The sequence below is a fragment of the Neopelma chrysocephalum genome, unplaced genomic scaffold (assembly GCF_003984885.1).
Source record: "Neopelma chrysocephalum unplaced genomic scaffold, ASM398488v2 Primary Assembly neopelma1_96873, whole genome shotgun sequence".
In the NCBI taxonomy this organism is placed as follows: domain Eukaryota; kingdom Metazoa; phylum Chordata; class Aves; order Passeriformes; family Pipridae; genus Neopelma; species Neopelma chrysocephalum.
Genome location: NW_020925516.1, coordinates 455,738 through 474,353, shown reverse-complemented (window position 1 = coordinate 474,353; position 18,616 = coordinate 455,738).

Sequence of the window (18,616 nt, the reverse complement as noted above, 5' to 3'; positions counted from 1 at the left end):
GAGTCACCCCCTGGGCCCCAGAGCATCATCCAAACCCTCCTGCAGCTCTGGCAGCCTTGGGGCTGTGCCCACTGCCCTGGGGAGCCTGGGCAGTGCCCAACCAGCCTCTGGGGGAAGAACCTTTGCCTGAGATCCAACCTGAGCCTGCCCTGACACAGCTCCAGCCATTCCCTGGCTGCTGTCCCTGGTCCCCCCAGAGCAGAGCTCAGTCCCTGCCCCTCCTCTGCCCCTGCCCAGGCACTTGGAACTGCAGGGAGGTCTCCCCTCAGTCTCCTCTGCTCCAGCTCAACACACCAAGTGCCCTCAGTGTCCTCACACGCCTTCAAATCAAGGCCTTTCCCCATCTTTGTGCCCTCCTTTGGACACTCTCCAATGGCTTCAGATCTTTCTTAAGTTGCAGAATATGACTTTGGAAGGAAGACAACTTTGAAATCTTTTGCAGTGGAAAAAATTAAGATAAAGAACTGCCAAACAGAAGTTGTATTCTGTGAATGTAAATGGGTTCTGCACCATAATTAGTGATTTTTCTAGGGCTGGACTGGAGGCCCTGTATTTTCATGGGAAAATCTGTTTGATGTGAACCATCCCTAATATCTGCAGTATGGAATAACCAGGCTGCTGCTTATGCCTCTAGATATCCTTGCTCTTGAAGACAAACCATGGAAGAAATGATAATAAATACCATAACTCAGGGATTTTTAAGAAACCAGCAGTGCAGCAGTTCTGGCTCCCAGAATTGACTCATATCATGCATCCAACACGCAGTGTACATCACACTGTGCAAACCTTTATCATCAGGACTCAGTGATTCCTTCCCATCCCAGCTGAATACATGTGAGCCTCTTCTCTGAAGCTGGAAACTTGTTAACACATTTTTTTTTCTCTTCCTTGGTAGTACAACTTCGGGCTGTGTTCTTATTCATAAAAAAAGACTCATCAAAGGCAAATGGAAAGAGAAGTTGAGAGAGTACAACAAAAGGGAGAGATACTTGGAGGTCTTCTCTGTACTTCATTTACTCTCATAAGCACCCAGAGCTCTCCTCCACCTTTGCAGGGCGACGCCTCCTTCATCCTGACTCCTCCTGCAGATTTCCACCTCCTGCCTCCACATGTGCTCTGATCTTCCCATCCTCTCCATCATCAGCTTCTCCTCCCCACCTTCAACATTTACTTGCCTTCTCCATGAAGTTGCAGCCCCAGAACAGAAGTGTCTGGGTCTCTCCCAAAGGAGGGATGTTTTTCACTCTTTCTGCTGCCGCTTCGTCTTTCTCTCCAGCCCTTCTAGGCTCTAACAGTCCACCAATGTCCTCTGCATGGAGTTTCTCTCCTCTAGCACATGCCCAGGTTCCTGGCACACGTTTGTGCTCCTTGATCTGCTGTCTCTGCTCCCACCTTCTCATGGCCAAGCCTCCAGGGCTCTTCTTCCTTCTGCTGCTCCTTTACTTCTGCCTGCTTTGGTATATCCTTGATCCCATCACACCCTCCCAAGCCCAGCTGGAGACTGTGACCTCCAGTGCCAGACAGGGATGAGAGTCAGGTTGGCAATCAGTACCACAGGGTGGTAGGAAGGACCTGGAGAAGGACCTTGAGGCACTGCAGAGCTGGATTCAGTGAGAGCAATACAGCTCTGAATTGCCCTCCAGACCCACTGAGCAGAGTGGGACTCAGATACCCACCTCACATGGAGCCACCTGCATGAAGATGTTTCCTTCTAGATCTGGACCCCAAACTCACTGCCACTGTCCTGGCAGAGCATCGAGGCTGGGTCAGGCCGTGCATCCCAGGAGGATGAAGGTTCATCCCCACAGTGCTGCTCTGCAGTGTCCAAAGCTGCCCCTCCAGTGTCCCCATCAAAGAAGGCGGAGCCACTTCCAGGCTCAGCTCCAGATTTCTAGGAGAGCTCATGGGAGTGGGTCCCACAGAGAGTCTCCTGCCAAAAGCAAAGGCATGGCCATGACAGGGGCCCCTCATCTGTGCCGTGGCCTCTGTAAAAGCCAGCAGGGACACATCCATCCTGGTGCTGAGGCATCTGTCTGAATGCAGGATCCCCGCAGATGGACAGAGCGGCACCGTGAGTGGGCACCCCACAGTTTCTGTGCACAGACACAATCCACCCTTCTGTCTGGGACCCTCAGAAACACTGTTTTTCAGCTAATTAAAACTGTAGCAGCTGTTGATCATCTGACGATCTGTCAGCTCTGCTGAAGGTGGATGGTGGCAATCTATTTTCAGCATAATTTCTTTAAAAAACTGCAGTCTTGAAAAAAAGGGAAAGCTGGCCCTTTAAAGATTCCAAATATTTTCTTCCTTGAAATGTTTGTTGATAGGACTGACTATTCCCTGGCTTCCCCTCCTCAGATCAAAGCCTCTGGCTCACGCTGAAAGGATGGTATTTCCAAAGAACCTCCCCCAGAAGGGACCTGCTCACCCAGCAAACAAGCCCAGGCACTTCTTGGCTTCACCACAGCATCGTTAGAGGCTGAAAATAGCAAAGGCCAAACCTATGCTATCCAGCCATTTTTTATTTTAACTGCTTTATTCACTTGACCACTAAAAAATTCATTACATCTAAAGTTTAATGAGAAATTAAATGGATGGATTGGCTGCTAAACAGCCTGTGTGCGGGTGTGAGCACTGCCAGAGGGGCTGTGGGCTAATGAAATGTTTAATGCTGAGGACTGCAGCGAGCTCAGGCGCAACAGATGCTGGGTTTGGGATATAAATAAGCGCAATGATATGATCTCATGTTCTCTTGACACTTTGCTGAAACCCTCCTCCTCTCGCAAAAAGCTTCAAACTTCTCAGGAACTTCCTGAGTTGAAGGCTGAGCTCATGCAGCACCATCTCCTCCTCCTCCACCACCTGCAGAAGTGTCAGCCCTGGTCAGGGGTGGATTTCCTCCCAAATCCAGGCTGACCCTCATCATCAAACTCAGTCACTGGAAAACAGTTGATCCCTTGATATTTGCTGAGTCTTCAGGCTGATCAAGAAAATTCACTTTGATGCCTGACAGTGCTCTCTGCGACTCTTTTGGGCAAATCTTCACACATTTTGGGAGCTTCAGGATAAGAGCTCTGAACCCTGGCTATCAGGGACACTGTCTGCCTGTATTTCCTGAAGAAAAAGAAGTCCAAACAGCCTCAGGTTCAAAAGTTGCAGGGAACTACATGCAATTCAGATCTAGGGATGGTCAAAATAAAGCAAAAATCCAAGGCATTGCCCCATAACAGCTCCATTTTGAGCTACAGGCACCAGGCAGGTCACAGGTACCCCAGGAAGAGTTGTAGAGGCAGCATCTTGCCTAGAAAGTCTCAGCTGGATGATAACTTACATTGGGGAGGAAAGAACAGGACGTGTCCTCAGATCAAATCATAGAATCATAGAATCGAAGAATCATTGAAGTTGGAAAAGACCTCCAAGGCCATCAAAAATCAAGGCAATCCTAGGGAAAAGAGGTGGATCCTTGTGATCTCATCACTTCCATACAGGCCTGTCATTGTAGCCTATAAACATCTTTGGAATCCTGACTAGCTCCATGCAGATCACCTGTAGGAAGATGTTCACAAGGAATACACTTCAGGGGCAAGCATTCCAACCTCGGCTTTTTGCAGGAAAGTGGATCTTTCCATGAGAGAGGAACTGGCTGTGCCCTGAGATGTGTCCATGTCCTGGAGTGCCTCTCTGTGGACTCAGTTAAGCACTATCTTCACTGTGGTATCGTGGTTCAGGGATGCTCAGTGTGTCAAACACGACCCTCCACCACCAGATGGGGTAAGCACAGAGCTCCTTGCAGCTCCTTACTGCAGGTGTTGTGTTGAGGTGCTGTTGTTCTTCTGACCTCAGTACATCTTTCCTTTTTGTGCTAATGGGTGTAGAAGGAGTGTCAGGCTCCCAGAAAGTTGGTACATGAGATATGACAACTTGCAAGCAAGTTATGAGATCAGAGCGATGGCTGGGGATCAGGGCTGTGATCAGGGCCAAAAGAATCACAGAATGGTTTGCGTTGGAAAGGACTTTAAAGCTCATCTCATTCCACTCCCTGCCACGGACAGGGGCACCTTCCACTAGACCAGGCTGCTCATAGTCCCATCCAGCCTGGCCTTGAAGAGTCACCCAGGATGGCAGCCCCCTCGTGCATCCTGCATAGCAGACACGGCTGGGTTAGTGCCCGGCAGGAAGAGCAGGGGTTCCCTGCTGTTTTCAGAAGGGAGGCGGCTTTTGGAAGTTGCAGGAGTGTTTGGATCTTTTCTATTACAATTCCTTAATCTTCTTGTAACACTGGCTAGCAGGCTTGGAGCCAAAGGTAAATCCCACAGATTTGCAGTAGCACCCTTTAAGTCAGAACACAACCCGTGAGTTCATCACTCAGAGAGGGAGAGATTGCACTCATGACCTTCGTTCTTCCTGATGACGTATAAGCCTGCTCTGCTTCTGATGGTGAGCTCCTAAGAGGAGTAGAGATCTGGGGCAGGAGCCCTCCCTGCTCTCAGCCCAGAAGGCATTTGAATATTTCATTATGAGACTTTTCTCCCACTTGTTTGTTTGGAGGCAGAATCACATGTTCAGACAGAGACTGAGGATCAAACGCTTCCCATTGCCTCGTGCTCCCAAATGATATTTCCCTCTTGGTAGACACATGAGACAACAGTGCAGGCACAGAGCAGAAGATGCATGTCAGAGCAGGATGGGGCTCAGGTTATTCCTTCATGTCCCACAGCACTATCAGAGGACACCTTGGAGCCACATTTCTGAAATGAATGGAGAGAGAACATAACATGGTCCAGCCTGACTCCTGAGCAGGGTCTAAAATGTAAATGTGCACAAATGGCATCACACGACAGGAATGTTTCTTGAGGGTTTAAAATGAGACTGGCTCTTGGCCATACAACTCAATCTTTTTAACAGTAACCTGAAAAAGAGGGTATCATAGAATGACAGAATCACAGGATGGTTTGGGTTGGAAGGAATCTTAAAGCTCCTCTTGTTCCAACCCCCTGCCATAGGCAGGGACATCCTCAGCTAGCCCAGGTTGCTCCAAGCCCCATCCAACCTGGCCTTGGATATCATTCTTTCAAAGGTGTGCAGCTAGGACACTGAGCAGAAGGGCTGGGTAAACACAGCAGATGACAGGCTAACCCCCAAAACACTCTGGAAAATCTGGTAATGAGCCTGTGAAAATGGCCAAATGTGAAAGCACCCACCTAGGAATTAATAATTCAGACTGACAATATTGGGGGCGTGTAGGGCTTGGTGGGAGGTAATTCTTTGGGAGCCACGTGTTAGGAAGAAGTTGGGGCAGTCAACTTGTTCAGAGTGATTTCAGTATATCAAGTCAAAGAGACAAATAACTACTCCAAATTATGGAGTACAAGGAAAGAGTCTGTGCCTCTGAGTTTACCACTGGCTGTACCACTGCTGGAATAGCGAGTCCCACACCAGAACCTCACAATAAACTGGAAAAGGTGCAAGAGGGAATCAGGTGCAGGGGGAAAAACGGGTTGCAGACTCTCACTCTGCTTCATTCATCAGGGAGAAGGTCAAGAGTGACTTGATCATTATCTGCAGTTCCCTGCTCAGGGAGCAGAAATCCAATAGCCCAGAGCTCTTCAAACCGGCAAAGATCTAACGAGATACAAAGCGATGCCACTCTGAAACGAGCAATAGGGCACGGAAGTCTTAACACGGAGATTTGGAACTAATTTACTAAGGATTGGGTGGGATTCACCAACACTACACATTTCAAATTAAAGCATTCTGCCTAAGAGATACTGACACGAAGCAAGAACCTGTTTGAGGGTAACAATCAGCTGTGCTGTTTTCTGGAAACAAGAGCAGAGAACTCGTCTACGAATGACAAGCTGTGACTATCTCCACATGGGCAGGAAGCTGGAGTGTTTCTCACATCCTACTCTTCTCCAGGGGCACTCAGGGCCTATTCAAAGTGTTCATGTGCTCTCTTCATACCCAGTACCCCCTTCAAATAGCCATGTTCAACCCCTGCAAGGTGGAGAATATTCTGATGTGTTTGAATAGGAATAGGTGGGGCAGAGGATGGGCAGTGACAGGCACAGCTCTATACCAAAGCAGCACAGCCCTTGCTGCAGACACAGAGTTGCTCTCCCTCCTGAAGGCCCAAATTGTCCCACCAGGAGCATATTACATTTCTTTTAAACTAATACTGTGGCAGAAAAAGTGGTTTGGATGGTCCAAGGGTCAGGCACTCATGCCAGCCCTGTGCTCCCATGCACCCTCTGCTACAGCCCAGAGCCCCCTTCACCACAGAAACACCTTGCAATGAACAGGGGTAACACCTTCCCCCTCCAGGAGAAAGATATCGTGGCTTCCGTAAAGCAGACACCGGGGTTTTTTTCGGGAGGAAGCCAAGCAGCCCCTCAGGTTGACTGACAACCTCATTTAGCTCTGAAATCATCCTCTTTCCCTGCTATCAGGAAGCAGAGAAATGCGGTGGTTGTGTCCATTCAGCAGATCTGGCACCATATGGCCACGGGAATGCTTATCCACACACACACACGCACAGAACTAACTTTGGCTCCCAAAAGGCTCCTGTGACCTTTCTGCCGAGATTCTCCAGCAGCCCCAGGTGGGCAGGGGCGATGAGTCACTGCTGGGAGCAGCCGTGCACAGAGCATGTGATGCCTGCTAGCTCTCCAGAAGGCTTCAGGAGGGTTAATCCTTAGAAATCAGAGAGCTCGTGTCTGCTGAGAAAACTCAGCTCTTGAGGAAAGGCAGGAAGGAAAGGCCTGGGAAGCAAAGCTCCGTGTTAGGGAAGAAAAGGTACAGATTTCCCACCTCTCCCACTGACGTGTCATCCCAAAACCTGCATGAAGTGCCACAGGGCAGAGATTTCTACAGCTCACTAACTCTCTCTGGATCAGAAAGGTCACATCAACCTTCACTCCAACCCTCCCTGGCCCCGGGTTCTCTGTGCGTGCTCTGGGTGTTCATGATGTTCTCAACATCAAGACATCACATCCCTGCACTGTGGACAAGCCTTTTCCTCCTGACTGGATGCAGTCTCCTCTGACTGCTTTCCTTCTGTCAGTCTCATCCCTTCACTATTCTCCACGGTTTTTTGGTCCCTCTGACCCTCCACCAGCACAATATGCAGGATCCCATGTCTGATGGCACTGGACTGAACTCACTTGCCCAGTCTGCAGTACAGGCACAGCTGGAACTTGCCTGGATTTTGGGTTTGCACAGTCAGCACTGTAGTGGAGGAGCAGAGATGGTCACAGACTTTGGTTGGGAACACAATTCAAGGTCTCCATCCCGTATCTTTCCTGCTTTGTTCCGTTGCTTGACTCTGCACTGGGTCAGGTGTGGGGAAGACACCATGAGATCACTTCTCCCTCCCCAGGGACAGAGCCAGGCCAGGGCCCGAGGAGCTGCCTGAGCTCTGACAAGCCTTTGAGCTTGGAACACTCACAGGAGCACTAAGAGCAGAAGCCCAGACAGCAGCAGGCAACTTGAGATATACTGTGGAATTCTTATTAACAGCAGAGGCGGCTCTGAGATGCAGGGACTGGCAGTAAAAGCTTTACAGCTTTGCCTTTGCCAGCCCAGTGGAATCTATCCCAAGAGACCACTCAAGGGACCAACAAAATAATTGCATCTGTTAGAGACAGAGCAGGCAGGTAGAAGCCTTTGGAGGTGCTCTGGGACAGTTCCTACAGGCAGTGAGTTGCTTACAAAAGGTTTACTCCAGGTGCCATTTCTTCATGGCCTGTTAGTTTAGGGGAAGCCTTGGGAATGATGATGCATTAATTGCTTGTGAACTGCTCTGCTCCTGTCTTTCATCCACCTGCTGATGAAGCCATCCTCAGCCACATGCTTCAGAAGCCTTCTTCAACTGCTTCTCCAGTTCAACATGGCCATCTCAATGTTTTCATCCACACAGAGGACCTGTGCCTTACCAGGATGATGCTCCACCACCCTCTCCTGCTCCCCCTTTGCACACAAGTGCCTATGAGACCAAGTTCATGAGTGCTGCCTCGGCCAGGAGCAAATTCATAAATGCCCTGGAGCCACAGGATGCTGCAACCCCTCAACCTTGCCCCCACCTCTACCCTTGCTGGTGTCTCCCTCAAAAAGGGGCTGCAAATAAACAGTGGCAGCCAGAGCCCACTCCCTTGTGTTTGAGCAGTGTTAGCTGTGCCACAAGATTGTCCTGCCATCGCAGTGACAGTCACCCCAGCAAGGATGAGCCACATTTTTGGGCTCATGGTGCCACCTGGGGAGTGGTTTATAGCAGAGCTGTCCTTCAGCACAAGATCATCTTTTGTCATGGTACAGAGCAAGCCAAGAGTGCAAAGCAGGACTGAGCATCCCAAAGTGACATCCAGACACTTCACCAAGCCCTGAGCACGGGGGAGATGCTGTCCCTGGGCTGTGCTGAGGTGCTACTGCTCCCAGGCTGCAGAGACCATCCCACCTGGCAGCACAGCACCACACTGGTCCAGGTCACAGTAGGGCTACAGGTCCTGACAGGCTGCAAAGGGCACAGCCTGAAGCCTCGCCAGTTCCTGGGACACACTAATCCCTTGGTGCTGCAGAGAGCCAAGCAGAACCTCCTCTGCCAGCAGCTGGGCTGTAGGTGTCTGCAGCACACGTGGGTACTTGCTGAGAAAATGCTTCCCAAGCTGAGTCCTTCCAGGGGCGGATGAAGGGGCTCCAGGCTCCCCAGCACAGGTGTCCTCGAGTGCCCAAGGCAGAAACCAGGGGCTGGGGTAGGGTCACGAATGACCAAAAGGGTCTGTTCTCGCACCACAGAGCATCCCTGAGTTCCCTGGGCACTTTGGCAGGTGGGAGACAGCCAAAGCCAGAGAGTCACATTCCTAGGATCAGCCTCACCCAAGTATTCCTGGCCCAGGGATAGCAGAAGTCTCCTGTGATGGGGCTGAGACACACAAGCTGCAGAAAAAGCAGAGATCAGAAAGTCCCAGCACTGATGTGGGAGAGGAAGGGTATTCAGCAGGTTTTGGGCAGAGGTCACACTAACCTGGAGGGTGAGAGCCTGAGCTGGGACAAGGATACACCAGAGCCCATCTCTGGCTTGAGCCACAAAGGTTACAAAGGGGTGAAATCAGGTCTCCTGGATGTGGGTCCCTAGCAGCAAGATAAATTCAGCAGCTCCTGCTGGCTTGGATTCACTTGGTTAAGTAATTAACTGTGTGCTGGGCCAGAGAGAAAATGCTGGTTTCCCTGTAGCTTCTCTCTCAAGGGGTCCATTGCTGACAGGAGGGGTAGTGGGTTGTTTGCTCCCTCTTAATCCCCTTTCTAAGGGTTTCCCCTCCACAGGTTGAGATCAAGGGGAAGTGTGGATGCCTCTGCCTACGCCTCTGCTCCCCAGGGCAGCAGCCCCCACTTAAACGGCTCTGCTGCCTTCCACTTAATATCTTTGATCTTGCATTTCAATACAGCTGGCCATAAAGGGAAAGGGAATGTTCCCCAGCCAAGATTTGATTTCCAGTCTCTCCATCCTCCCAAATAATGCTATCAAAGTATCAGATTTTGGAACACTAACCATTTCCTTGGCTAATCAAAAATAAGGGGAGGGGAGTAAAGGAGGGGAATAAATTCTCAAGAACAATTACCTTCAGGTTATTTTTCAGTATTTCTTTTTATATCATTATTTGAAATGAAACTCCAAGCTGGTCTACCTCTGCATATTGCACCTCCACTCTTAATCACGGCAGCAAACAAGAAGCTTGTAATCCTGATGGATTTCCACTACAAACTCGTGATCTTTCCACAGACATTGCTCCTGCCACATCCTCTCCCCCACCCTGAGAGCATAACACGTATTTCTGGTTCCCCACATTTATCACCTGGCATTTAGCTGCATTAAACCAGGGGCTGTTTTATCACCTCCAATTTACTAAGTGATATAAACACCACCACCTGATTACCCTACTCTTGTCATTATTTACTGCTTCAGCAGTCTCTCAGTGTCATCCTCAAACTTTATCAGTAATGATTTTCTGTTTTCTTCCAGATCCCCACTGAAGGTGCCAGGCAGCACCACAGCCTGGGGAGGTACCTGTGGGACCCAATTAGGAACGACTGAGCCGAGGGCAGATGGAGAGCCAACAATTAAATCCTGAGATCCAGCACTTAGCCAGTTTTTAAACCCAGGCTAATCACACCATATCCATTTGTTAAGTACCAATAAAAACAAAGCCACAGCAAGAGTGCCCAGATTAACTCTTGACAACCTCAACACACCAACAGCTCCATGAAACTTCGGTGCATTGGCTAAAAAAATACACCACCAAAGCGACAGTGAGAATTTCACCTCCTGTATGTCCTCCCAGGGTTATTGGTCTCAGCCCCATCCGCAGCCCTGAGGAGGTCAGGTCTCTCACTCACGGGTTTTTTTCTGCCAAAGAGGATTTGTATCCCGATGCTTGAGAAGAGGCTGGGATAAGGCTGGGATAAGGTAGGCAACAAAGGGAAAAAGGCACCTTCAGCGCCTGCTGCTCTCTTGTTCCCAGTAAACTGATACACAGCTCCAGAGGCCCTTAGAAATGGATGTTGAATCTCTGTAAGAAAGCTGCTCTCCTACATCTCTCCCATCACAAAAGGAACACAGGCCCTGGGTCATCTATTTATTAAAATATTTTAGTTGGGAAAACAAGTCCGTGGGGGAGGAGGGGGTTAATTAAATTAATGGCCTCTCTAAAGAGAAGACAATTAGAGTATTGATTGCAAGAAGTGGCAAGTTAATTGGCCATGTGACACATTGACATTTTTCACAATCAATAAACCTGCAACACCTTCAAAGAAATCTTGAGCAGTGCACGACCATATCAGGGTCAAAAATGCAATAAATTTCTTGAGCTGATTATAGCTGTTGGCTTCTTTCATGTTTTCTCAATACTGAAAGCTGTCTGACAGGGCAGCTCTTTCCCCATGTGGCTTTAATAAAAGGCTTTGATGAAGCCAATGCAAGCTTTCTCCCCCTTTTTTTTTTTAAGGAGAAATCTTGTCAGCTTCAGTCAGCTTCGCCTCTCCATTCCCTGCCGATCACCGGGAAGAAAGGGGCTAGAGAGGGCTGGGAAAAGCCAATTAACAGAGGTAGTGGAAGAGTAACAATGCATCTGGCAGCAATGGTCTGAAGACAGGCTGGTGTCTGGAGACTGCTGCAGATCCTGCCCAGCGGGACCCTGTGTGCGCTGAAGAGCCTCACTGCAACCAGGGACCAGCGAGACCCTTCCTTGCCTTCCTTTGTTTCAGCTGCTGCTCAAAAGCAGAGCTGATGTTTGCCATGAGGCTGTTTGAAATGGGCAGCCATCCCCCTAAATCAGCCAGGCTCTGCTGGCAGCCCGGGGCCAGAGGGAGCAGCATCCCCCAGTGCCCGTCTGTTGGCTCTTGCAGGGATGAGACCCCTCCCAGCAGAGCCCCCAGAGTGTCTGAGTGATCCCCGACACGGGACAGGCTCTGAGCCCCGGGGCTGCAGGAAGGAAGCTCCTGGCAGAGGGGAGCAGGGATGCTGCTGTAGAAGGGGGAGGGGACAGGTGAGGAGAGCACCATCAGAGCTGCCTGACATGAGGGGTGGGTTTGGAACAGAGATTAGGAAGGGGGTGGAACTGGATGAGCTTTAAGGTCCCCTCCAACCCAAACCAGTCTGTGAATTGATGATTCTAGCCAAAGTTCTGTCCCTGCTGTGGTGCACAAATGCCTTTGGATTTATTCTGGAGCTGGGCTGCAGACTGCTTTTCATCTCCTGAGCTCAGTTTCCCTCCTTTGGCTTCTTCCTTCTTACAGACTTGCCTGTGTGGGTGCTGTATTATTTCAAGGTGCTTCAGGAGTCTGACAAGGCTAATCTGTGCTAGAGTGCATGTCTATACTGACCAGACTGGACCTTCCCAAAATCTGGCCCTGGCTGTTTTCATTGTCAGTGGCTTTGTGTACCAGTATCATATAAAAAAAATTCTCATATTCTGAAACTTCCACACAAATCATGTTCAATGCCTCTCTTGTCCTGGGAGGGAAGGGGGGTTGGAGCTCACATGTCCCATTAGGCAGGAGTTGGGAGCAGGAGGGGTGTGTTTCAGCTCCCATGAGGCTGAACTCAGGTCTTACCTCCTGGACAAATGCCAGGGTGGTAGAAGGGCATAAATGTTGCTTTCTGGCCAAGGCTGAAACTCTGGTGCCACCATTTCCTCCTTGGGAGCTTTACCACAGTATTTAAAGTCCACCTCTGTTCTTTAAAGCTGTCAACCATAACCACCTTCATCTTTGAGAGGAAGCCTTGGGCTGGGAATGTGCTGAGGGACAGTTCCTGCATGGGGGTGTCCTGCATCTGCTGTCCACTGGGGGCTCAACCATTTGGAAGTGTCCAACCAACTGATGAGTCCCAGGGGTCACCTAAGAACTCGTTGGACATACACACCTGGAATACACACAACTAAAAGCTCCACTTTTTTGGCCTTTAAATTGTTTTGTTAAGTTGCCCTGGGCACTTGCCCCACACTGACAGCATCATTCCCAGCTGTGTCCTTGCTGTTTACATTTGGGACTCAAATTTCATTGCCTGTTGCAGTGTTGTATAACTTACTTCAAGGAATTATTGTGCATTTGCAGAAACAGCTGCGTGGCTGTGACCTGGCACAGAACCCCCCGACTGCTCATCATCTGTCATTCATTGTAACCTTATGCAAAGCTACACTCAATAATTGAATTGTACAATTAGAACCCTTGACAAGGTCCATGAACGCCATGTCCTGACAGTGCTCCCAGCCCACGTGCTGCCTCATTAGCAGCATCACCTGGACCATCTCCTCTCATCACACAGTATCTGCACCCCTTTTTTCCAGGCTCAGTGGTTTTTTGCCCTGCACAGTGACATTCTCCTGCAGGATTAGTGGTGAGCACCATCACCTAATTGCAATCAGCTTTATAGTCTTATCTTAGGGAAATTGGAGGAAAATTAGCTTGTTCCTAGGAGACACAGGCTCAAGCTGAACAGGCTCTCTGTTGCCCTTGTCCATGCTGGAGAGAGGGGACAAAATCAAATGAGCAAGTTCCTGGGGCTGCCAGGGAACGCTTCCCAAAAGGCAGGAGCTTGCACACAGAGCCTGGTGGTGAGAGTGGGCATCTCCTTCCCCTCTCCCCAGGCTGAGCCAGGGGTGTGATTAGTCCCTGGACCAGGGATACATCACATGACACCTGGAGAGGATGCAGGGATGATGTTTACATTGTGCTGTGGGCTCCTCACTCCTCACAGGGGGGTGAGGGGGCTCCAGTTCTGGTGTTGGCCAGAGCTCACCCTCACCCCTGGGAGAGCAGCCAGAGCTCTCCAGCCTCTGCACCCACTGCAGAAAACAGAGGCCCTTGAAAGAGATTCCCAAATAAATGTATCCAGCTTAACCCATCAGCTGAGCCCAAAGATGCTTCCCAAATCCTGAGCAAAGGGGAAACAAATCCATCTGCACAGGATGGTGAAGAAGCCGTTGGAAAGGCAGTAGGGGAGCTCTGCATGGGATGTCGGAGACACTGGATGGGACAAAATGGACACTAAACTGCCAGTCAGGGTTAAGCTTAAAGTTACTTTCAAACTGTTGTTAATTGACGTAAAAAGCGACAGCACCACTTATCATGAGCATGTGGAGGAGTCCAAACCACAGGTACATTCAGGAAAAAAACATGGTGCCTACACAACAGAGTATTAAAGAAAAACTCTATTCTAGAGATACCTCCTATATGCAGAATCCAAGAATGGCAATTTAATACAAAATCTGCAAGTAATGCCCAAAAGGGTAGCAGGGCCCAGGCCTCTTGTGGGATAATGCTTAATTAATGAAGAGGTGTAAATGCCCTGTACCTCGTTCATGGAAAATGCCTCTGGTCCTTCCTCCTCCCCATCAATTCATCATTCAGACACTCAAAGCCTGAAAAAGGGCCTTCTGTTTCTGACAGACTGCTCAAACCACTAGAAAGTTGGAATTTATTGCCCTACCCACCGTTTCTAATTAAAAACTTTCATTAATTTTCTGGGATGGGAAGAGTTCCTCAGGGGTCTCTCCTGACTCCAGCACTATTACACATTTCATTAATGACCCACACGACATAAGAAATAGCAGGCTTATTTCATTTCCTAGATAGTATTAAGTTTTGAGATACCGTGTGTTGGCAGAAAGACAGGATTCAAATTCCAAATTTCTCCATGAATTAGAGAAACAGGCAGACAAAAAGCAGGATGCAGTTCTACAAGAGCAGGAAGGGTTCAGCTGCTGACAGGAAGGTTGCTTGGAGATCTCCCAGGGAGAAAATGAGTCAACAGGACAAAGCAATGCCAAAAAAAAGTCACATTTAATTCTGAGGTCATGCACAGGGGGTATGACTTGTAAAAAAATACAGTCTTCCTCCTGCTCTCCATTGCTCAGGTATCAGCTGGAATAATTTTTTCTGTGTTTTGAGAAAGCAAAGGGTCATTTGGAGGGCGTTAAAAGGGAGTAAGGAGAATTGCCGTAGATCAGGGAAACTGGTCCCAACAGTCATGACCAGAGGGTTTAGGCAGGACAGACAGCAAGCCAAGGAGGAGATGAAGAAATCTTTGTGAAGGAAAGGAAAGCAAAGTTTATTCCCCAGAGCAGATGGGATCAGAAGCCCCGGGGTTAAAGGTAACTTTTCAGATCAGATATTAGGGAAATCCAGCTGTCCGGATGACAAGGAATGGAAACAGTGTTTGGAAAGGTCAGAGAAGCCCTGTCACTAGTGGATTTAAGATCACAATAAGAAAAGGCCTGTTAGGAATGACCCAAGTGGAGCTGATCTTGCCCTGTGACGAGAGGTGGACAAGACCAGCGTTAAGTCTTCTTCCCAACCCAATATCCTCTGAAGACATGGAGCATTCCGTAGAATCATAGAACCATAGAATGGTTTGATTGGGAGGGACCTTAAAGCCCATCCAGTTCCATCCTCTGCTATGGGCAGGGACACCTCCCACTAGCCCAGGTTGCTCCAAGCCCTGTCCAACCTGGCCTTGGACACTTCCAGGGATCCAGGGGCAGCCACAGCTTCTCTGGGCAACCTGTGCCAGGGCCTCCCCACCCTCACAGGGGAGAGTTTCTTCCCAGTATCTAATCTAAACCTACTCTCTGTCAGTTTGAAGCATTAGAGAGCTAATGGTGAATTAGAGAATTTTTAGTGGAGTCATCCTGAGAATGTGCCTTTCAGACACATTTTGGAATGTGCCTTTTTGGAGGAATAAGGCAGCATTATGTCAGAAGCTTTGCACATGAGTGAACACATCCAACAGGTCAGCAAAACCAACACACCCTACAGAGCCCCACACACCCACACAGAGTTCGTGATATGGCATCTACACCTCCATTTGGAGCAGTTCAGAGGGACTGCTTCTCTTTGGAGAGCCAGGCATGATTTAGAGACAACAAAGAACATCATTTTTTACATCTGTTAGTAAAAAACTGTTTTTGTGAAATTTTTTATTTGTAAGCCAGGTCGATTTTAGTGGAAAGTATGTAAAACTTAACCACTTTCTAGAAATGTGTTATTTTCTTCACAATCCTGAAATTTTATACTAATGCACCATTTCTGTATTTCCATATCAGCTTTTGTTGGTTTTTACACTGATTAATGACATGGAGCAAAGCACAATATGCATATTTAGTTCACCTGGGATTGAGTTTGTGGTCCTTGGAGACAGAAGTTTCAAAATAATTCTTATCAGCTGCATGGTGTAATGGTTGTGAGCAAAGAAACTCTTCCCTGTGAGGGTGGTGAGGCACATGTTGCCCAGAGAAGCTGTGGCTGCCCCTGGATCCCTGGAAGTGTCCAAGGCCAGGTTGGACGGGGCTTGGAGCAACCTGGGCTAGTGGAAGGTGTCCCTGCCCATGGCAAGGGGTGAGACTGGATCAGCTTTAAGATTCCTTCCAACCCAAACCATTCTGGGATTCTGTGATTCATGGGTTCATTTATAACTCTGCTTTCCTTGTGCAACTCACACGAGGAATCCACCACAGTCTTCTAGTAGGTGGTTGGAGCACAGGAGCTGAGCTCCAGCACATCGTGCAAAGTCTTCATTGCTGCTGCAATGGGTATTTGCCACCTAACCCTATCCTAATTAGTAATCCTGTGTTAATCAGTTCTCATCACCCAAAAGCTCTGAGCTTTTCAGCTATGAAAAGCTCTGCCTCAAAATCTGAAGTGTCTCAGAGGGGCAGACTCTACATTAAGGAGGCTGTGGTTGTCTCATTGTTCAGGGCTGATGGTGAGTAACTATAAGCATAAGGTTCCTCATCCTCACCTCCTGCAAGTGTCACTGGCAGTGGCACAAAGAGCATGAGAGCCTGCACTGGCAGGTCCAGAGAAGTGGGTGGAGACTGGTGATGACACCCAGGAGAGGTTTTTGCTCCATGGGAGCAAATTTTTTCTGACAGAGACAGACCCAGACATCTGGGCAGGAGCACAGGTCTGGGTCAGCTCCGTGAGCCATCACAGACTCTCCTCCAGGAGTGAGCAAGACTGGCCCAGAGCAGGGCTGGATGGTGACCCAGGTGACACAGGTTTTGTCAGGATGTGGCCATCAGAAACACACATCAGCACGGGACCAGTCAAGAGCACAACCCTGACACTTCTGTGCACAGCACTGCTCTGGGCTGCTGAGCACAAAGTACCCTGCCTTGGCATGGCCAAGAGGGGACAGCAGGGTCTGACTCAGCCTCACCAGTTCTTTCAGTGGTACACCCTGAGTGACAGTTTGTCTGGGCAGGACGGGGTGGCTGCAGAGACCATACACCCCCATCCTCATCCCTGTCTCATCCCTGGAGGTGTGTCCTGTCTAATTTGTACGTAATACCAGGGATGATCTGGAAACTGTAAAGTTAAAAGCTCAGAGAGGTATTTGTATAAGAAATTTCTCTTGTATGATTTATAAAGTGTGGTGACAGGCTTAAGAATAATGCAGTGATTCAAAAAAATGCTTTATATAGCAGAGGTGACATTTTCCTAAATGACCACCATTCACATGGCAGGAGGAGAGTGTTTATCACCTAAACCCTGTGTTACAATGTCAGTCACCTGCATAAACAGCGTGTCCCAGGTGGTGCCCAGGCAGACCTAGCGCAGTCCCACTGTCACAAGGAACCTTATATAACCAAGACTTCATATGATATGATGTATTTTGTACTGGAAAGGTCTCAGTTACAATGTGTGAGGCACTTCTTGAGGACAGGTGTCCAGTGAAGGCTTCAGTCTTCCAAGCAGAGAGGATAACAAGACTGCCACCACATTTTCTTAAATAATGAAGAGACAAGACAGGAAAAATTAGAAATTCCAGAGATCAGAATCATAGAATCACAAGATGGTTTGAGTTGGAAGCGACCTTGAAGATCATCTCATCCAACATCTTCCACTAGCTCAGGTTGCTCCAAGCCCCGTCCAACCTGGCCTTGGACACTTCCAGGGATGGGGCAACCACAGTTTCTCTGGGCAACCTGTGCCAAGGGCCTCCCCACCCTCACAGAGAAGAATTCCTTCCCAATATCCCATCTAACCCTGTCCTCTGGCAGTGGGAAGCCATTCCCCCTTGTCCTGTTACTCCAGGCCCTAGTAAATATTCTCTCTCCGTCTTTCTTGCAGACTCCCTTCAGGTAGTGCAAGGCTGTAATCAGGTCACCCTGAAGCTTTTCTTCTTCAGGTTGAACAATCCCAATTCTCTCAGTCTTTCCTCACAGCAGAGCTGCTCCATCCCTCCAGTCATCTCCGTGGCCTCCTCTGGACTTGCTCCAGCAGATCCACACCCTTCCTGTGCTGGGCCCCCGAGCTGGAGGCAGATCTGCTTCTGCCCCTCAGGTGAAGGGGCAGAGTGGCAGAATCCTCCCCTCCCCTGCTGCCCACGCTATGGGATCAGCCCAGCACACAGGGTTTGGGGTGCTGGGGCATGTCCAGCCTCTCACCCACCAGCATCCCAAAGTCCTTCTCCCCAGAGCTTCTCTGGATCTATTCATCCCCAGCCTGGATTGATCCTGGAGGTTGCCAAGTCCCAGATGCAGCACCAGCACATGGTGTTGTTAAACCTCATGAGATTCCCATGGGCCACTGCTCAAGCTTGTCCAAGTCCCTCCGGATGGCGCATCCTCTGTCACATGTGTCACCTGAACCCTCAGCCTGGTGTCATCTGCAAATCTGCTGAGGGTGCACCCTGTCCCCTTGTCTGTGTCACTGATCAGAGTCTTTGCTCTTTTCCCATAGAAAAGATGCAAACAGCTTCCAGGCTGAACCCGGCGTCCTGGCTCTCTGGTGAGCTGGTGTTTGGAGCAGGGGATGCTGCTTTGTGATCCATCCCAAGGCATGAGTTAGCAACAAGGACAAGCTGGGAAACGTGCTTTGGCTCTTTGTTACTCCAGTTTTGTAATCAAATGCCCAGTCATGCACTTTGCTGCACACACTCTATGATCGTTTTCCTTAATCTCTCCTACTACCCAGGTGGACAAACCCCACAGGGGTTTGCCAGGCAGCAGTCATGCCATTCCCAGATCATGGGTCACAGAATCACAAAATCTGCAAAGTTGGAAAGCACCCTCAAGGATCATCCAGTCCAACCCCTGGCCCTGCACAGGCCCAGCCCCAA